The 20,717-nt window shown below is 38.1% G+C and overlaps 1 protein-coding gene and 1 long non-coding RNA gene across 2 annotated transcripts in view; both read left to right on the forward strand.

Annotated features, from left to right (window-relative positions):
• PRKN (parkin RBR E3 ubiquitin protein ligase) overlaps positions 1-20,717 on the forward strand; it is a 1,407,348-nt gene that overhangs the window by 83,657 nt on the left and 1,302,974 nt on the right. The window lies entirely within an intron of this gene.
• On the forward strand, positions 707-19,138 carry LOC116533479. The gene is made up of 2 exons (XR_004261316.1): positions 707-1,160; positions 18,913-19,138. It is a non-coding gene; the product is annotated as an uncharacterized LOC116533479 (long non-coding RNA).

A 20,717-nucleotide genomic window follows, 5' to 3' on the forward strand; every position in this document is an offset into this window, starting at 1 on the left:
AGATTATTCTTCACCTGCAGAGTAATCTGCCCAAGTAGCAAGGATTCTGCATCGAAACAGAATAGTTTTCTCAACTTTGTATAGTAGACCTTATGTCCTTGATTATTTATAGAAACAAAACAAGATAAAGAAATGTAAACAAACACAGAGTTCAATGAACCAAAGTTTCTCGCTAGTAAAGAAGTGAAGTTTCCTGGTGCTTGTGTGCCTTCTTCTGTTTGCCACCTTGATTAGGTAACCAGATACTGTTTGGGTTTTTTTTTTTCCCCCAGGAAAAACGTTTAACTTTGATGCTTCTGAAAGTAATAAAATAAATGAGCCTAAAACAGCACTTTAGGTAACCTGGAAGGGAAGATACCTTCCATTTAGGTGAAAATACATAGGAGCGATATGTACATTTGGGCAGATATTCTGAATTCGGTTGGGTTAATGGTTATGGCTGTACTTGAGCACAACAGTGAGAAGTTTCCCGTTCATTTTATCTGAAATGAACGAGATGTCATGGAAATCGCGTAGCAAAACCTGCACTGGGGGTCAGCGGTGCGTCTCGCTCTGGTACACTCAGTATGCCCGTCCCTAGGACACGTTGCCTCTTCTTTTGCGAAGCTTTCATGAGGTCTGACAAGAAATCCTCCCCGCCTCCTGCCCCGTCAGGGGGCCATGGGGGGCATAGGAGGCCTCTTGGCGACCGCGGGGGCGGCCTGGCAGAGTAGGGGGTGAACGCGGGCGGCGGCGGGGGCCGCTCCGAGCCCGCGGTTCCTGCACACCAAGGCGGGGGTCGGGGTCGGCGGCGGGAGCTCCGGGTTCTCCACCGGCTGCAGCGCTGGCAGCGGCGGCAGGAAGTCCTCGGGTGGGACGGAGACCCCGCCCCGTGCCCTTGGCCTTGGAGGTCGTGGCGGGGCTGCCTCTGGTGTCCGAGGACCTCTGCACTGGAGGGGGAGGAGGAAGGCTGGACCTGGGGGCGTTCCCGGTTGGTGGTGGTTCCCGAGGGCTGCTTTCTTATTTCTGAGGCCCAGGCTGAGCGCAGTGGCTGCATCGGGGCTCACTGCCGCCTAGACCTCCCGAGCTCTAGGGATCCTCCTGCCGCAGCCGCCCGAGGAGCATTCTTTATTTTTGACAATACAGCCCCAAGGAGCAGGACCATGCCATAGATATGTGAGGTCTCTGTCTGCCCCCTGGGGAGCCTCTGGCCCTCAGTCACTGAGTCTCCTGGTTGTTCATGAGCTCATGTTTGCCCTGGAATATGGCAGTTATTCCAAATGGCCTTTAAAATTAAAAATACGCTCTTTTAAATGTTTTAATATTTTGGATGGGCATGGTGGCTCATGCCTATAATCTTAGCACTTCGGGAGGCCCAGGCAGCCGGACGACTTAAGTCCAGTAGACTTAACCTGGGTAACCAAATAGTGTTTCTCATGTCCCCATGGTTCCTTCCTAATTAAGTGAGCAAATTTCCTCTGACAATACTTTGATTTTTGCGTTCTACAGATTTGACTGCAAATTTAGAAAAAGATAAAATTTTCAGTATAAAATGTCTTTTACATCTAATGCTATCTTTGTGTTTCAAGAAGGCCTCAGAAAGATTATTCTTTTACTTTATAAGTAAAAAAATACTAGAAATGATTGGTTTTGTTTGATGGGTTCCATGTCTTAATTACCTCAAATTATTGTGAGAACTGCATGGAGATAGTTGTCAAATCGGGAAAGACGCTCAACCTTAACTAGGTTAAATTTGTATAAGTAAAATGTTACTCATTTTTATAAATATAGTGTACACACATTTCGAGAAGACCCTGAAAATTGTCAGTGCCTCTCCTATTCATCATATGTTTTCTCTCTTAGAGGAAACTCTTATGAAATGGTTATGTCCTCTATCCCAAAAAAGGAATGTACTCTTGCCTGCTGTGATAATATTGTTCCTGTAATATAACCTCAGCCATCAGTCTCACCATCACGCAGAGCCATTTTCCCTTCTGATGTTTGCCTGGTGACTTTGCTACAAGCTTCAGGCTAGAGTTTATACCTTACGCAAAGGGGAGTTCAGAACCTGTGGAAAGGCCTATACCAGTCTTTATGAACCATTACCACTCCAGGAAATTGCCAGTCACAGGCTTCCAAGCAGGTATTGCTTAGACAACTTTCAGACTACATCAGGGACTATGGATTTCCAGGATTTGTTTCAGTCCAGCAGCAGACATACTTTATGAAAGCAGTATCCAGTGGAATAAAACTTAATTACTAAGGACTAAATGAACTGATGAGACTAATTTAATTGTGGTTATTTGTTTAGACACATTGCTGCTGTTTGAATGCTGTATTATTTCTGGTTGTATGAGGAAGCCCTATCTCCTTTTTCCTGAGCTGTCTCTAAGCCTCAGTTTAATAGACTGTGCTTTTATAAACTGCAGTGAAACATTTTTAGTGGTATCTCATTCTTGCTCATCCCTTAGAATTCAGAAACAGCTTTGTTGCTCAGATTTGTGACTTTACTTGGCAATATAGTTATTTGGGTAAGATTCAATAAGAATCTTGCTCTCTTTTTATCAGAGCATAATTGGAAAAATCAATTGTGCAAGCAACATCACATTTGAGAATGATTCTCATTTAATCAGCTGTGAAAAGCCCACTATTAAAGAGCAAGTAGTTACTTGGAAGCCTATTTTCAAGACTGTTTATATGTGGATTCAGTGTCTACAAAGTCTCCCAAGATCCCTGGCTTGGCACTTGATACTTGGCTTACAGAGCATCAGCTTCACAGAAGGTATGATCTCTTACCAGATCAGAGGCCTTAGAGAATTTGGAAGCCATCAAGAAGAGAAGAATTCACCCAGGTTTATGAGTATATATGAAATCTGCTGGAGAACACATCTTGGGCTGGGTCTCCTATACTCAGCATTTTAAAAAAAAATGAGGACTAAAAAAATATAATCTGAGATCTCTGATGAAAAATCCACCCAGAAAATTCTTAATCTTTCACAGTTAATAGTATAAGGCTCTAGATTTTCATACCAAACTCAAGCCCTGTGTGTTTAATTAGGACTCTTGTTGCCTTGCATCCATGTGAATAATTATACCAAACCTAATGAGGCTAGCCATTTTCCCTAAAGAATAATCTTTGAGGGTTGTTTATAATCATAAGGGGTAAGAATATCAGAAGAGTTTTCTGAAACAAAAATGGGCAGCGACTACTGAGTGTTTTTTCATTCCATACGGGCTTTTGATTTTCAGTTTACTTGGCTGTTGTAAAACCTTGTAGGAGAAGGAGTTAATTTACAGATTTTTGTATGGTAAACATACAGATAATTTCCACCTGGTGGAAAAGATGATTTAAAAATTATAATTTATTGCCCCATTGGACATTAATTCATGTTATCAATATATCTAACTCAGCAATCTTATCCTGAAATTACTTTGTAAAATTGCCTTTAAACACCTAGTTTTTCAAATTTTTATTTCAAATGATTTTAACATCTTACTGGTTTCCTCATTAATTACTGAGTGTATAAGATCTCTGACACACATTCATTTTTTATTTACGTAAGAGTCATGATTTTGCCTTGTTGAAAATCATACTTAAACAGGCCTGAGTAATTGGGGAAATGGTGCCATTGACTGTGGTGGAGAATCCTAAGGAATAAGCATACTTGTTAGGGACAAGGATGCAGTGAAGAAAGCTAGTCATATGCTTTGCTTTGGAAATGTTTAGTTCAAAAGAGAGCTTTGTTTACTTAAGAATGTTTATAGCAATGTGAAGTAGCAAGACATAGGAAGACTGGCAAACATGACCAAACTAGTATAGTGGCCAGAGTCACAGAAGCATAGAGATATGTGTGAAAGGTGGGCAGGTGGATCACCTGCCATCAGGTGAGACCAGCCTGGCCAACATAGTGAAAGCCCGTCTCTACTAAAAATACAAAAAATTAGCTGGGCATGGTGGTGGGTGCCTGTATCCCAGCTACTCGGGAGGCTGAGGCAGGAGAATCGCTTGAACCTGGGAAGCACAGTTTGCCACGAGCCGAGGTTGTGCCATCGTACTCCAGCCTGGGCAAAAAGAGCGAAACTGCATCTAAAAAAAAAAAAAAAAAAAAAAAAAAAAAAGATGGGACAGATAGCAGTCCTAGAGATCCTAGACTACCAAACAAAAGTACTTGTACTTTGTTCTGAGAGTTTGGGGGCACCGTGAAAGTTTTTATTATGGAATAATGACAGGCCGACGGTTTCAAAAAAATTCAACTGGAATGCATATTTAAGATGACTTGGCCAGAGGGAAACTGAAGGTAGAGAAGCTAAGATGAAGACCATGGCTTCAGATTCGGGAAAAAATAATAGATGCATGGATGGTAGGAATAAGGGCATAAAACTAATTAGAGTATTAGAATTTCGATAATTTGGGAGATCTTTTGTGTTCTTGTCTCATAATCGCAGGCTTCTGTTACCAGGGAGACAAAGTTGGAAAGTCACAGAATGAATGGTGATAAGCTTTCAAACCGGCTCCTTTACAATGAGTTGACACAGAACAAGCATATACAGGCTAGGGGTAAAAAAAAAAAAAAAAAAAAAAAAAAAAAAAAAAAAAAAAAAAAAAACAACTCTTAGGCTTACTGAAGCAAAATTCTCTACATCAGGAAAACAGGAAAGGAGGCATTTTATGCCTCAAAAAGTTGAGGGGGTAGTGATAAACATAGGTTAATATTATTGTCTTAGAGTTAAGCATGGAGAAAAAGAAATAACGTAGAACTCCTTACAGAGGGGAATTACATCATTAGAACAAATTACTTGCTGAAAAGGAACTTCACATTTCAGCATTTCCTCTATTTTTTTAAAGAATGAGATTATGAAAGAAATTATATAAAAGTGTCTCTGAGAATATCATCTGCCTTCGTTATATTGTAGGATTGACAGTTGAGGGCTTTTAGAGATGCTTTCTTCAAGCAGCTTCAGTCATTCGTTGGAGTTCAGTGCTTTAGGGCCGTAGTTTTATGCAGAAAAATTTTTGTATTTCCTGTTATTCGATCATAATTGGAAATAAATGTATGAAAATGAATATTGACAAAGTAAATTTAGGAATAAGTAATTTGAAATAGTGACTTAAAGAAGTTCTGAAACTAAGTGGCAAAAGGCAAGTTTCTCATTCATCTAATGACCCAAATTTACAGGGATTTGATAAAATTGTTGTTTTAGTTAAGATACAATGTTACTCTTTAATTCATTTATGATAGGCAGAGTTAATAGGGAAAAGAGAATACAGAAGTCAAATATGAGATTAAGGTTTTTACTTCTTCCTGATTTCAAGCTAGAAATTCTGTGTGAATAGAATGAATGTCCACGGGACTCAAAGTGAAGGTCAAAGTCAAGCCCTGGTACCATACTAGCTGAAGACCTGTGTGTCCAGCTTTCACTCCTGTCAGCTGTGCTCAGGGGTTTCTCACATAGGACTTAAATCTCTACCTATTGTTTAGAATTTTAGAATGATAAGCAATATTTGGTTGTGTTCCTTATCCGTTGGAGTGTGTTTATGTACCAATGTGTGTATTTGCAAGCTTGACCTCCTGGAATTTTGATCTGATGATAGATGTCTCTAACTTTATTTTGTTGCTGCTTTTTTTTTTTGTTTTTTAAGACAGGATCCCCCTCTGTTGCCAGGCTGAAATGCAGTGGCGCTACCATGGCTCACTGCAGCCTTGAGCTCCTGGGCTCAAGCAATCCTCCCACTTCAGCCTCTCAACTTACTACAGGTACATGCCACTATTCCCAGGTGAGACTGGGTCTTTGTATGTTTCCCAAGCTGGTCTTGAACTCTGGGCTCAAGGGATCCTTCTGCCTTAGCCTCCCAAAGTACTGGGATTACAGGTGTGAGCCACCACGCCCAGTTGTTGTGCTTCTTCATGAGTGCTTATTTAATTTCTGTTTCATTCACAAAATGTCTGCATTTTGTGTCACTCTTTACACAAGTCACTGTCTCTTGATCGTTAATGTGAAAACCTGGAGAACAGAAACAAAATTTTTCTAATATCTTGAGCAGGAACATGGATTTACCTGAGTTCATCTAATGTATTCCATTAAGATGCCCTTAACAAGGCATGCAACTTTCAGTAATCTCTTTAACTTCTTTGTACCAAGTTTTCTCATTTGTAAAATGGAAAGGTTAGAAACAGAACTAGATCTTATTTATTGTTTATTTTTCTTTTCCCACATTGCTCAACAGGAGGTGGAGATAGTTCAAAGATTCCAAAGCTATTTTTACCCAAACATTTGGCGCTATTTATTTCATGTTGGGCTTATAGCAAAAATTTATGTCACTGAGATATATCCTTTTTCTACTGACTCGTTTCAACAGAAAAAACAAATATGTTGTCCAATAATAAGATTTAAGGGTGTATGGTTGGGCGTGGTGGCTCACGCCCGTACCCCCAGCGCTTTGGGAGGCTGAGGTGGGTGGATTACCTGAGGTCAGAAGTTCGAGACCAGCCTGACCAATATGGTGAAACCCTGCCTCTACTAAAAACACAAAAATTAGCTGGACGTTGTGGTGTGCACCTGTAGTCCCAGCTGCTGGGGAGGATGAGACAGGAGAATCGCTTGAACTTGGGAGGCAGAGGTTGCAGTGAGCCGAGATCACGACACCGCACTCCAGCCTGGGTAACAGAGCAGGACCCCATCTCAAAAACAAAAAACAAAAATAAAACAAAAAGAGTATATAAAAATTAGTGCAATTTAACATGAGCTTTTTTTGTGGGCAAATTATATTACTATTTAAGTAATATATAGTTATTACTAATATTTGACAAATGCCTTCAGAATAATTTTTATAATTTCCACAACCTTTCTGTCACAGCACTCAGGAGAACAGAACCTGGCATTTTAATTTTTACAAAATGCCTTGACCCAAGGATACTTTGTAAGTGGTTGTTTATTTTCATTTGGGAGCCAGCTTTTTCTCCAAACATGCCTTTTGCCATTATGGTTGAGAGCAGTGATGACACTCACCGAATGAACAGGAAGAATTGAGATTGGTAGGGCTAGAAAAGGTGAGTCATATCTCAACTAGCTGTACCACACAGAATAGAGCAGGCTTCCAAGCCCCCAAACCGGAAGCTAATCATGTGATGAGGTATTCACCTGTGTTAGTAACAGATCTGCCTGTGTAAAATTATTAGCAGAATAGTCAGAGACTATTAATCATCACCAAATTATTTTCCTTGGAATAGTTTTTTTATACGATTACTATTGAGAATCAACAAACTCTTAAATCATAATGACAGTTGAAAGATCTAAATGTTAATCAAATTAAGAAACAATTTCTTAGAGTAATGAAAATAATATTATTACAATAAAATAAGAAAATGAGATGAAATAATGTTAAAGCTATGACATAAGTTCTATTCTTAGAGAATATTTGAATTGCAGGGTAAAAATAGCATCAAAAACACTTAACAGTCTCATATAAAATCAAGTGAAGTCAAATTTGAACCTTTTGAGTATGTGGGATCTTGTCATATAATCACATTGATGACTTCACCCTAAAAGTCAAACATTTTATTGCACTGATTTGATTTTAAAGATGTCTGATTTTCCGGGTAAAACACCCAGAAAGAGAAAAAGGGAGAGGGAACAGAGACTAAAAATAGAGGAAATTTGTTATTCCGGAAATTGAATGCATAGCCCAGAATGCAGTTAACTACCCTTCTCAAGACCCATGTCTGTGTTTATTTTCCACAATATGAAAATTATATAAAAGACTGTTCCTCCGTTAACTCTTGTGTGTAATGCTGAACTCCTATGAGCACCCAGGACTGACTTGCCGAGAGGAAGAAATCAAGTAAATTAAAAAGAGGCTTTGTTCTTTGGCATAGGCAAAATGAAGAATTAAACTCACTATTTAAATAGTTGAAGTAAGATACCGTATTTGAATTTCTCAAAAGTGAAATTATGGAATTTCAGAGATTAAAAGGAAAATAAATGTTTAACATTACAGGTGAGGAAACTGGAGTCTGGGAATGTTTAAATGAAGATTATGTCCATCACTCTTCTTGTGTCAGCCATTGCACTAGTGGCTGGTGACACAAGCTAAATGAGCCACCAGAGCTCTGCTTGAAGAAGCGTGCATTGATGCTGGAGGAGAGAGGCAAGAGAGTGCATGGGACTGTCTCCCTATTGTGGGAAGTGCTTACAGCTGTGGCAGAAACAGCAGAATGGGAAGCTTCCACGAGGCTGTGGTGTGAGTGAGTCCTCAGGGTGCACCTTGGGGAAAGCACTGGGATTTTAGGCGTAGTTACCATGCCTGGCCTGGGTTTTTTATTTGTTAAGGGTGAGGAAGGAAGAGGAGGAGGACGAGGAGGGAGAAAACAGCAGTATCAGCAGTCCACAAAGCCAAAACACTTACCATCTGGCCCTTTGCAGACTACGTGTGCTGGCTCCTGGGTTAGACAGGGAGACCTATGAGGGCAGATGTGCACACCTAGATACACTCCAACCCTGGAGAATGGCCAAAGCCCAAGTACGGAGAGGTGAATGAAGGCTGTTCTGGGAGCTTTGGCTTTTTTGTTTCAGGGGAGTCACTATTTTAAGGAAATGGCATCCCCAATGGAGCCATTTTGTAAATGCTGGTTAGCTTTGTTACCACTACACCATGTGGTTTTTTTTTCGTGCACTTAGCATTCTCTGTAACTGTCTCATTTCTCCTTTATGGTTTTCTCTCCTAATTATTTAGAAGTTACCAATGTTTAACGTTGTTCAAATGCCACTCATACCTAGAATGTCTAGGGCAATGATGAAAAATAGTTTTCCAGTTGTTAGTCTCTTGTTTAGCTCCTCTAGGCACAAACCTTCCTCCCTCCCACGCTTCATTCTGCCAACCCTCACATCACAAACTCTCCTCCCTTCCTCCCATCCCAGGCACATTCAGGGTCCCCTGGAAAGAGACTGGGCTGGCAACACCAGTCATGGGGTGCACTGAACCTCTATATTCAGTGAGTGGGACAAAGCGCAGGCAATCTGTAATTTCCAGGTCTGTGTGAATTCACATAATTTCTCAACTAGACAATCAGCCAAATGTGTGAAGTTCTGGAAATCTGGTTTTATACACAATTGAACTTCTCTAGAAACTGCAATTTTAGGAGTTGTAAGTCCTCCTTTCCCAGGGACTAAATGGATACTTTTGATTTTTTTTTTGGAGACAGAGTCTTGCTCTGTCACCTAGGCTGGAGTGCAGTGGTGCAACCTCGGCTCACTGCGACCTCCGCCTCCTAAGTTCAAGTGATTCTCCTGCCTCAGCCACTTGAATAGCTGGGATTACAGATGCCCGCCACCATGCCTGTATAATTTTTTTTATTTTTGGTGGAGATGGGGTTTTAGCTTGTTTGCCAGGCTGGTCTCGAACTTCTGACCTCAAGTAATCTGCCTATCTTGGCCTCCCAAAATGCTGAGATTACAGGCATGAGCCACTGTGCCTGGCCTACAATTTTTTTTAAAGGTCTAGCCTGGTGATTTTATAGCTCATCTAGGTTGTAAGGAAGAGCCATGAATTCTAAGAGATACATACTAAAGATACTTTCAAAATTAATACACACATAAAGTATAAATTAAATATGACAATTATTGAAAGTTAACACTATTTAATATTTTAAATGAAAAATTATTTTCACAAGGGATTGTACTGAACAAATCCTTTGAATTTCAGCTTTGCTCATGTTTGCCAGCAGGAATATGATTATAAAATATACTTGTAATGGAGAAGTTAGCCTGGTTATTTTATATTAGTGTTACTAATCATATTCGTATCTAAGGACATTTGCTAAATTATTATGACAAACTGGATTTTTATTTTGGGCATATTTTTGTGTATGATTTCAAGTTTTATTTTTACCTTTTCTGTTTCTTACTACAGTCACACGAAAGTGAGTTCTTTTTATTTATTTTTAAATTTTTTAAAAAACATTTAGCTTTTATCTTAGATACAGAAATACATGTGCAGGTTTGTTACATGGGAATATTGCCTTATGCTGAGGTTCAGGGTATGGAACTCACCACCCAGGTAGTAAGTATAGTACCCAATAGGTAGTTCTTCAACCCTGCCTCCCTCCCTCCTTCTAGTAGTCCAGTGTCCATTGCTATGTCCAGGTGTGCTCGCTGTTTACTTCCCATTTATAAGTGAAACATGCAGTATTTGTTTTTTTGTTCCTGTGTTAATTCATTTAGGGCTATGGCCTCCAGCTTCATCCATGTTTCTGCAAAGGAAGTGATTTCATTCTTTCTTATGGCTATGTAGTATTTTGTGGTGTATATGTACCATATTTTCTTTATCCAGTCTACTATTGATGGACACCTGGGTTTATTTCATGTCTTTGCTATTGTGAATAGTGTAACAATGAACAGATGAGTGCATGTGTCTTTTTGGTAGAATGATTAATTTTCCTTTGGGTATATACACAGTAATGGGATTGTTGGGTCAAGTGACATGTAAGTTCTTTGAGAAATCTCCAGACTGCCTTCCACAGTGGCTGGACTAATTTACATTCCCACCAATAGTGTATAAGTCTTTCCTTTTCTCTGCAGCCTTGTCAAATCTGTGTCTTTTTTTTTTTTTTACTGCTTAATAATAGCCATCCTGACTGGCATAAGATGGTATCTCATTGTGGTTTTGATTTGCATTTCTCTGATGATTAACTGGTTAGCCATATGCAGAAAATTGAACCTGGATGCCTACATTTTGCCCTATATAAAAAATAACTCAAAATGGACCAAAGATTTAAATGTAAAACCTCAAACTATAAAAATTCTAAAAGACAACCTAGGAAATACTCTTCTCAACATTGGCTCTGGCAAAGAATTTTTGGCTAAGTCCCCAAAAGCAATTGCAACAAAAACAAAAATAGACCAAGTGGGACTGAATTAAAGTAAAGAGCTTCTTGCACAGCAAAAGAAACTATCAACAGACTAAACAGACAACCTACAGAGTGGCAGAGGATATTTACAAACTATACATTCACAAAGGCTGAATATTCATAATTTATAGGGAACCTAAACAAATCAAGAAGCAAAAAACAATTAAAAAAAACATTTAGTATGGGCAAAGGACATGAACAGGCACTTCACTAAAGAAGACATGCAAGCTGCCAACAAACCTACGAAAAATTGCTCAGCATCACTGAAAATCAATTCTTAAAGCACTCTTCTTATAAGGAATTCCAGGTGGAATGAAGAATTTGTATTGCTGTTTTTAGTTCAAAAAGCTGCTTAATATAACAGAAGTAATAAACAGGTCCTCTATTTGTGTTTGTTGGCAGCTGCAATTTAATTTTGACATTAAATTTATGGACTGCTTAATATATTTGAGTGTACATGGACTGTAGCGGAACAGTCATTCTTGAGGTGGCCTGACATCTCATTGACACCTAATACAGGTGACTGTGTTCTAAAGGTTTTCTTTTTCTCCAGAAACATTGTACATAGTAGATCACCATGTCTTTCAAATACCATAGCAGGTTCATTAGTGTTGCAAGAAGATTGTCAGGTCTTACGATCTATTGTATTTGAATGAAGCTTTGGAAAAGATAAGAATTCTACCTGAAGTGCTTAAGGACTAATAACTGTAATGTCCTGAGTTGTACTAGTCAATTTGATCAAAATTCCTTTGAACTACGGGCAAATGTTCTATAAAATTGTTTACTTTTTATGTTTTTCAGACTCATTTTGTTTCCTATTGATTTTTGGCTTTACAAATTAGCATTCTGGTTGCAAAGTGGATTGCAACCAGGTTATTCTGGATGCTGATAATCAATTTGGGCCTGCTTCCAAATACAAGTGTAAGACAGTATCGTGTACAATGTATTGATATCTGATTACATTTTTGATGAAAGCGAGGATATGGACAAAGTGTCCTCTTAAAATGGTCACAGAATTCAATGCTCTTTTCTATGAAATCGACTGGGAGTATTACAAGTAACGGGATCTTTGCTTCTGATTGTGAATGCTGTGTACAAGATTCATGATAGAATCAGTTATTGGAAGTAGTAATATCTTAAATCCTCATTACATGTTCTTTCCTAGATAGAAGTGACATTCTAGAAACAGGATTTTAGATAATGATCACCTCAGGCACATCCAATGTATATTACATTGTCAACGATTGATGTTAATGTTGATGGCTGCCTGTAATCAGGCAGAATGCTCAGATTTGGGATTGTTTCAAAAGAACTTTAATTACTAAGTTCCATTAGCAGTTTGTGCAGCCTGGGAAATCAAAGTAATTGATAGCAGCTTTTCTGAAGATCTGTGCAGTATTAGTATGAAGAAAACCTGTTAGCTTGGCAGGACAGTATAAAGCTTAAGGAAGAATTTATAGTTGATAGTTAAAAGGGCCTTTCAGATACCAATTATTTTATATACTCAGTAATCTTTTTGGCTTTTTATACACGATTACTATGTGACTGAGGTGGTAAATCAATGTGTGCACCATAAGAGTAAGACACTTGTTTGATTCGAAAAGTATGGATCTTTTATTTCAGCAAATACCTTTAGCACCTACTTGTGCAGACCATTGTGCTCAGTTGATGCATGTGATGAATCAGTCATAATCCTGGCCTGGTAGGATTTGACACTGGAGCTAGGTAGTTTATCCAATTGAATAAAGAGTAGGATGTAATGAAAGTATTCTGGGGAGGATAGAAGCAAGCATTTCATTAGGACTTAGGCTTCAATTTCAATTTTAATTTCCTGCCATTTTCTCTGACATGCTATTCAGTCATTATACTTTTAAAACATAAAAACGATTCTAGATTCTGTGACAAAAGTCAGATTTAATTCTAACATTGTTTAAAGCACATGTCCCAAATTATATATGGCTTATATGAAATACATCATTTTTAAAAAAACAGCTAATTGGTTTCCATATTAGAAACTGTTATTACAACATTTTAATGCCTGACTGCAGCATTGCGTGTTCTAGACTACTAGACTTTAATGAAGAATTTTAAAATGTTGGCTAAAAGAAAACTATTCAATATTCTTGTCTGCTGAAACTTTTATCAAGTAATTAACATTAATTAAAATGTAAAACATAATTCCTTTAAATATATATATATCTGTTGTGTATTCAGTCTTCTGCAATCAACTCTATGAAAAATACGAACTTTTTTTGTACATGGTTAAAACAAAAATGTATGAAGAGAGGAATAAAATCTCTGGGGAAAACATGCTACAGTTAATAATATGTAGCAGCTGTAAAACCTGTGTAGTGATTTGTAGGTAATTAAAAAAAGACTAACAGACCATATGGTCAAGCATTATGTATTAGTTATTTTTCCACATGCGAAAATAATGTTATAAAATTGGACTTTCCTTAATTAACTCAGTGTTGAAACTTAGATTTAGGCATTGTATTCTATACATAACTAAAATATAATTTGTAAATATGTCAACGCTTTGAGGATATTTAATCTATATATGAAAAATGTAGCAAAAGCATTTTCTTGCATATGAATTGGGGCAGTAGGGAACCCCTGAAATGTCAGATTATTCATTTTCCATTCATTATGGATCATTATCCAGATTAATGCTGAAATAATTAGTTTTAAATTAGCCATTGGTCGTGATTCCCAGCATGGATTTTTCACATAATAAAATAGTTGTAAAATAGTACGATACATTATTTTAGTAAAGTTGCCTTATAGAAATGACTTAACTGAGTTAAGATTAAACATTAGTGAGGATTAATGTAGGTAACATTACTTTCAACTATATTCCTGTATCTTTTGCAAAATGAAAAGCTATTGTTCGTTAAATCTTTCATTAGACCTTATATGTAAGAATACACCTGTGGTTGAGCTAGTGCTTGCAAGTAATACAGTCATCCCAGGTTAACTTTTTGTTATTAGACAATAATTACCATGCACTCTGAATATTTTTTTTTCATGTCTTATCTGCCAGGAATTACTTTCTCATTTAATACAGGAGCTCTGCCATTTTCACCACCCAGTTCCTAACACTGTTGGAACATATGACTTGCCTCCTATTTCACATCGAGGTCATTACTTCTGAGAGATTCCATTTTTAATAAACCTTTCTACCTCATCATTCCCTGACTGTGGATTAAGGATACTGATTAGTAATATTTAACACTAGTAGGGATACCTATTAGTAATATTTAGCTAATTTAGGCAATGCATCAGAAAGTATACAGCAAAACATCTGGTACACATTGAATGCTCAAAAAGGGTGGCCTCCTTTCTTCATCTCTGAGGTTATTTCTGTCTTACTTTGCCTTACAACTATAGCTTCTCTCTTTGATTTCTTAACTGTATCCACTTTCAGTTCATACAGTTATGTTTCAGTTCCTTTTACCTTAATTTTCAACTCTACCTTACCCTCAAGCCACTGTCCTTATTTCCACTGTGTCTTCATCATCAAAACTTTCAGAAGGACCTTTGTTCTCTGCCTTATTTCCCATTCTTGATTTCATGACAGTCTGGCTTCTAATCCCACCAACTCTCAAATTTTCCTCCAACGATTTCCTTATTGCTACATCTAAAGACTTTTATAGTCCTTGTATATTTTCTTCTGTTGACCTTATGATATTGTATCCTACTCCTTGTAGCCATGTTCGTTGGCTCTTAGAGCTATCACTTGAAGTAATACCAAGGGGTCTGATGTCTCCCTTTCTGTCTGCTCAGGTCTCTTGTTCTCCCATTCTTTCTTTCACTTCTATATCCCATACAGTGACCTGGCCTCAACTACAGCCTGTCCTGTGATGACTCTGAGATCTCTCCTAGTAGTCAAAACTGCCCATTGATCATCTCTGTTTGCTCCTCTGTTGTTGGTTAATATTCCCAAACAGATCCACAAGTTACAAATTCTTAAAAGTTGTTGCAGATTCTTGTGTCTCTACGCCGCGTATTTGTTTCGCCACAGCATTGTGGTTGGTGATAATTTTCTTCACCTGCATTCATTCTGCCTAACTGCCCTGTTTTTACCCTTCATCATCTGTCACCTCAGTCATTATAGTTGCTTGTTAACTAATCTTTTGGGCACCAGTCTCCCTCGCCTCCAGCTCCAGTTACATTCCTTAAAGAAAAGAAGTTGATTCTACCACTCCCCTGTTTACGAGCCATTGATAACTCCTCATTACCTACAAAATAAATTCCAAAACAGGCAATGCAAAGTTCTTCACAATCTGGGGAAATAATTTCTGTACAAAATCATTTCCTATGACAAAACTTGAGTTGATAGTAATTTTTTTTTAGTTTTTTTGTTTATACTTTAAGTTCTGGGATACATGTGCAGAACGTGCAATTTTGTTACATATGTATACATATGCCATGGTGGTTTGCTACATCCATCCCCCTGTCATCCATATTAGGTATTTTTTCTAATGTTATCCTTCCCCAATACCCCCACCACCTGCTATCCCTCCCCTAACCCTCCCACCCCCTGACCAGGACTGGTGTGTCATGTTCCCCTCCCTGTGTCCATGTGTTCTCATTGTTCAACGCCCACTTACAAGTGAGAACATGTGTGTTGGTTTTCTGTTCTTGTGTCAGTTTGCTGAGAATGATGGTTTGCAGCTTCATTCATGTCCCTGCAAAGGATGTGAACTCATCCGTTTTTATGGCTGCATAGTATTCCATGGTGTATATGTGCCATGCTTTCTTTATCCAGTCTATCATTGATGGGTATTTAGGTTGGTTGCAAGACTTTGCTATTGTAAACAGTGATGCAGTAAACATATGTATGCATGTGTCTTTATAATAGAATGATTTATAATCCTTTGGGTATATACCAAGTAATGGGATTGCTGGGTCAAATGGTATTTCTATTTCTAGATCCTTGAGGAACCACCACACTGTCTTCCACAATGGTTGAACTAATTTATACTCCCGCCAACAATGTAAAAGCATTCTTACTTTTCCACATCCTCTCCAGCATCTGTTTTCTCCTGATTTCTTTTATTTGTTATTTTTGTATCTTGATTTTTTTAATGATCACCATTTTAACTGGCGTGAGATGGTATCTCAAAAAAGATGGTAAATATTTTTGAATAACCTCTTAAAACATCTTCCAGGTCATTGAGTGCCCTCTATTCTGGGTGAAACCATCACAGACTATTTCTTGAATGTGCTTTCTTTCCACCTCTGTACTACTGTATATGTAGATTCTTTATAAGGGAGGACCTTTCATCCTTCAATACAGAGCCCAAGAATCAAGTTCTCCTAGAAATTGTCCATCGTTTTCAGGGCATAATTAGTTACTCCCTCCTTGAAGTTCAGTTTGAGATAACATAATTATATGTTTGCATCTCAGTCTCCAGCACTGCATTGAATTCCATAGAACAGAGACTTTGCCTTGTTTATCCTAATGTTGGATTCCCCCCAGAACACAGCACATTTAAAACATTGGTAATTATCTGCTATTTGAAGCTTCTTCAACTTGTTTAAAATTTGAATGATCAGTTACTTCCAAGTTTTCATTTTAAAATGAGTATTTTATAGAATATAATGCAGTTAAAGATATGTGAAGGAACTATATTTTAATCATTCCATGCTCAGTTACTTTTTTTTTTTTTTTTTTTTTTTTTTTGAGATGGAGTCTCACTCTGTCACCCAAGCTGGAGGCATGTTCTCGGCTCACCGCAACCTCTGCCTCCCAGGATCAAGCAATTCTCCTGCCTCAGCCTCCCAAGTAGCTGGGATTATAGTTGCCCACCACCATGCCTGGCTATTTCTTTCTTTCTTTCTTTTTTTTTAGTAGAGACAGGATTTCACCATGTTGGCCAGACTGGTTTTGAACTCCTGACCTCAAGCGATCCTCCCGCCATGGCCTCCCAAAGTGCTAGTATTACTGGCGTGAGTCACCATGCCTGGCCTGAGTCCCAGCCTGAGTCACCGCACCTGGCCAATTTTTTAAATATCTATTAAGTATTCTGTTTCTTTCATCTGTGAAATATAAGAGTAGTAATTTATAAATAAAAGTTCTTCCTCTATGATTAGTTCAAGAGTCATTCTCAAGGGTACAGAGTCTTCCTTTGAGGGGAAAACCTTTTTGGAAGCAAAAGTGTTATGCTATCTCTGAGAGGTATTGTAATTTGCAAATATAGCATAGTCAGTCTCCACCTTTCAAATGGAAACATTACACAAGTGCATTCAAAAATGCTTTTGTTTAAAAGTTCACATTTGTTTTGACATGAAAAACATGACAATAGTAAATTCCCCATCCATCATGCAAAAACCAGGTTATCCCATAACCTACCAGAAATATTGCACTAATCAATGATTGCATATACCCTAAGTATCATTTTGTGAAGCAGGAATGGTTCTTATATAATTTTGGTTGCTAGTGATACCTGTTGTCTTTGGCAGCATATGTGGGGATTTTCCTAGTGTCTACCCAGTTGTAAATAAGTTATTCTTTAGTCAAGTCAGTGTAAGTCAAGGCCTTCCTGAACTATGATATATTTTATCTGTTAAACAGCCTGCAGTCTTTCTTGCAAGTTCATGCTAATGAAGTAAATGGAGTAACTTTCCTGGTGCTTTGTTTGTCTTACTTTCTTCATGGGGATGTAAACATCATAAATATTTCAAAAGGGCACATGAGATGTAATTTTCAGGGTTTTACAACTTTATAAGTTTTATATAAGCTTTAGATATGTTTTGCAAACATAAGCTATTTATGTATATACATATATATGTATATATGTATGTAAATAAGTTATTCATTAGTAAAGTCAGTGTAACAGATATGTTTTGCAAACATAGTTTTATATATATGTATACATATATATACTACACACACATACATACATACCATGCATACCACCATACCATATGTACATACATATATACCACACATGCAAATGCTGGCGAAGCAGCGTGGAGAAAAAGATAATAAGGGAGGGAGATACAGAGTAGAAAAAACGAGGTAGGGGCTCATTTACAATTTTAAATGGGATGATTAAGTCTTACTGAGAAAGTGACGTTTGAGTAAACCCTAAAGATACTTTTCTTCTCATCTTAGATTTCTGAACGTGAGCATTGGCTGCCATACTGCCATGTAAATTAACACTAGACAAAATCAAATTCAGCATTACCCATCCCCATGTTAAAGCCACTGATTGAAAAGGCGTGTTTGGAAATGAAAGCTATTTATAAACCTACACTAGACACGTATTCTCCCTGACATCAGGTCCTCACTTTAACGTCATTCTTGATCTGGTACTAAGCGTTGTATCAGTGAGGATTGTCTGAGCTGCAGTGATAATGGAGCCAGGGGTTTCAACAACAATGATTTATTCCTTGCTCAGTTACATGTTCATCGTGAGTTTGCAGTGGCACAGCTGAAGTTGCCCTCACTCCAGGACAGAGGCTGATTGTTGAGCTGGTTCTGTCTGGAGCACATTCAGCCTTATAACAGAGAGGAGACATCACAGTGGTCTCATCGAATTCCATTTCCTTGGCCAAAACAAGTCATTTGTGCAGAGCCTTGCCTGATTGAGGAAGGGAAATAGAGCCCTCCCAGAAGGAAGGGCATAGCAGGAAATGGTAGCAGATGGTTGAAACACTAATTATATTTTCCTCACTTAGGTGTTTAATTTTATTTCCCTTCAAACTCCAATATATGTTATTTTCCACTTCAGTTACACAGATGTCTTCTTGTTACCACATCCCTGCTGTGTCCTCTTTTTGAAAATCTGTCCTTGCTGGGCATGGTGGCACCTGTAATCCCAGCACTTCAGGAGACTAAGGCGGGAGGAGCCCTTGAGGCCAAGAGTTTGAGAGGAGATCCTGTCTCTACAAAAAACAACCAAAAATGTTTGTATTTTTTCCACCGCTGGTGTGTTAGCCATCTTCCTCCTACAGATTGTTTGGATCCCAATAATCTTTTAAGATGCAGCTAAGTAACACTTTTCCTTTTCCTTTACAGTTAATCTGCTTAAATACTTCAAGCTACACTAGTCTGCTATGGAATTGAGCACCACAGAATGTGGCTTCAGCCTCAGATGTGATTTCTATTTGAACTCAGAAACCGTGTCTTAGATCTCCCATGCAGCTCTCAAAGTGCTTTGCACGGTTGAGGTTACATGGAAATGTTCAACAAATGAGTTCATGGCATATTTTTTATTTCATTGTTTTTAATAAATATGAAAAATATATACCTATAAGTTTTAAATATGAGACACAGATTATTCTCCTTTATGGAACGGAAGAGTAGATTTCAGTTTTGTTTGAGAAAACGGTATCTTTGTGGTATCTCAGGACCACGAATGAAGCTAGACTGTGAAGTTTTTCTAACTCCACCTTCAGTGTTCTTAAGCAAAACAGCTCCAGTTCAGTGTCTTTATATATGTATTTATCAAAAAACATATATATGTCTAGGTATGTGGGTTTCTATAAGCTTTTATTTGAAAATTAGATTATTCTACCAAAATTTTTTTTTTTTTTTTTTTTTTTTTTTTGGGGCGGAGTTTCGCTTTTGTTACCCAGGCTGGAGTGCAATGGCGCGATCTCGGCTCACCCCAACCTCCGCTTCCTGGGTTCAGGCAATTCTCCTGCCTCAGCCTCCTGAGTAGCTGGGATTACAGGCACGCGCCACCATGCCCAGCTAATTTTTTGTATTTTTAGTAGAGACGGGGTTTCACCGTGTTGACCAGGATGGTCTCGCTCTCTTGACCTCGTGATCCACCCGCCTCGGCCTCCCAAAGTGCTGGGATTACAGGCTTGAGCCACCGCGCCAGGCCTCTACCAAAATTTTTTAAATCACTTTTTAAAAATAAAAATAGAGAGGGCTTTACTAGATGTACACTTTTATGACATAGTTCTTTTGACTGCCATGACTTGTTGGACAACAGCCTTAAGATTTAAGACAAATGTACGTGTTAACATATCAAAGCTAAGCAGAAGATAGGGTGTGTTTTTTAAATTAGTTTGATCTTTGAAGATGAGGGCTGCTTTTCTTCGGCCAGTCCCTTGCCTTGGTAAACTCTCCTTGGGAAAATGATTTATCTCTATTCTCATTGGAAAATAACCTTATTTTGTTTTACTATACTGCTGTCCTTTTGGGCCTATGCTGCTTTCATAAGTTTGAAACTATAACAAAGAAATATCATTTAGTCTCAGAAAGCTTAAGTGAACTTTAAATTCTGGAATGTTTAGCAATGTGTGCAGATAATAGCAACATTCATCTAAGTGATCACTGATTTCAGAAAAAATTTTTAAAGTGTCATCAATGCTCTTGAAGTAAGAAAAATAGCCAACTTTTAAAATGAGATCTCTATATTGGAAACTTTATTCTTCACAAATAAATTATTCCCTACATAAATCATTCTCAAAACGTATTCTCTCAAAAATAAAATCAAGTGAATTCTATTATCAGCATAAGGCATTTATGACCTATAGAAGCTAACAAACAAGATCCAGAAGAACAGGTCGAGGCTGAAGCCTAATTACAGGGTTTCCAGTTTAAGTCAGCAGGTTAAACACACGCGCCTAATTCTCTTTTTTCTTGTTTTAGAGATGGGGTTTCACCAAGTTGCCCAGACTGGTCTCAAACTCCCAAGCTCAGGCAATCCACCCACCTCGGAATCACAAAGTGCTAAGATTACAGGTGTGAGCCACCGCACCTGGCCCAATAATTCTGTTTTCTCATATGGTAGCATTAAAACAATGGAAACGCTCTGTTTTACTTTTTTTTCCTAGCAGTGAAATCCTACATTGAACACTGGGGAAAAG

The sequence above is a fragment of the Sapajus apella genome, unplaced genomic scaffold (assembly GCF_009761245.1).
Source record: "Sapajus apella isolate SASKATOON/1434 unplaced genomic scaffold, GSC_monkey_1.0 scaffold82, whole genome shotgun sequence".
Taxonomy (NCBI): domain Eukaryota; kingdom Metazoa; phylum Chordata; class Mammalia; order Primates; family Cebidae; genus Sapajus; species Sapajus apella.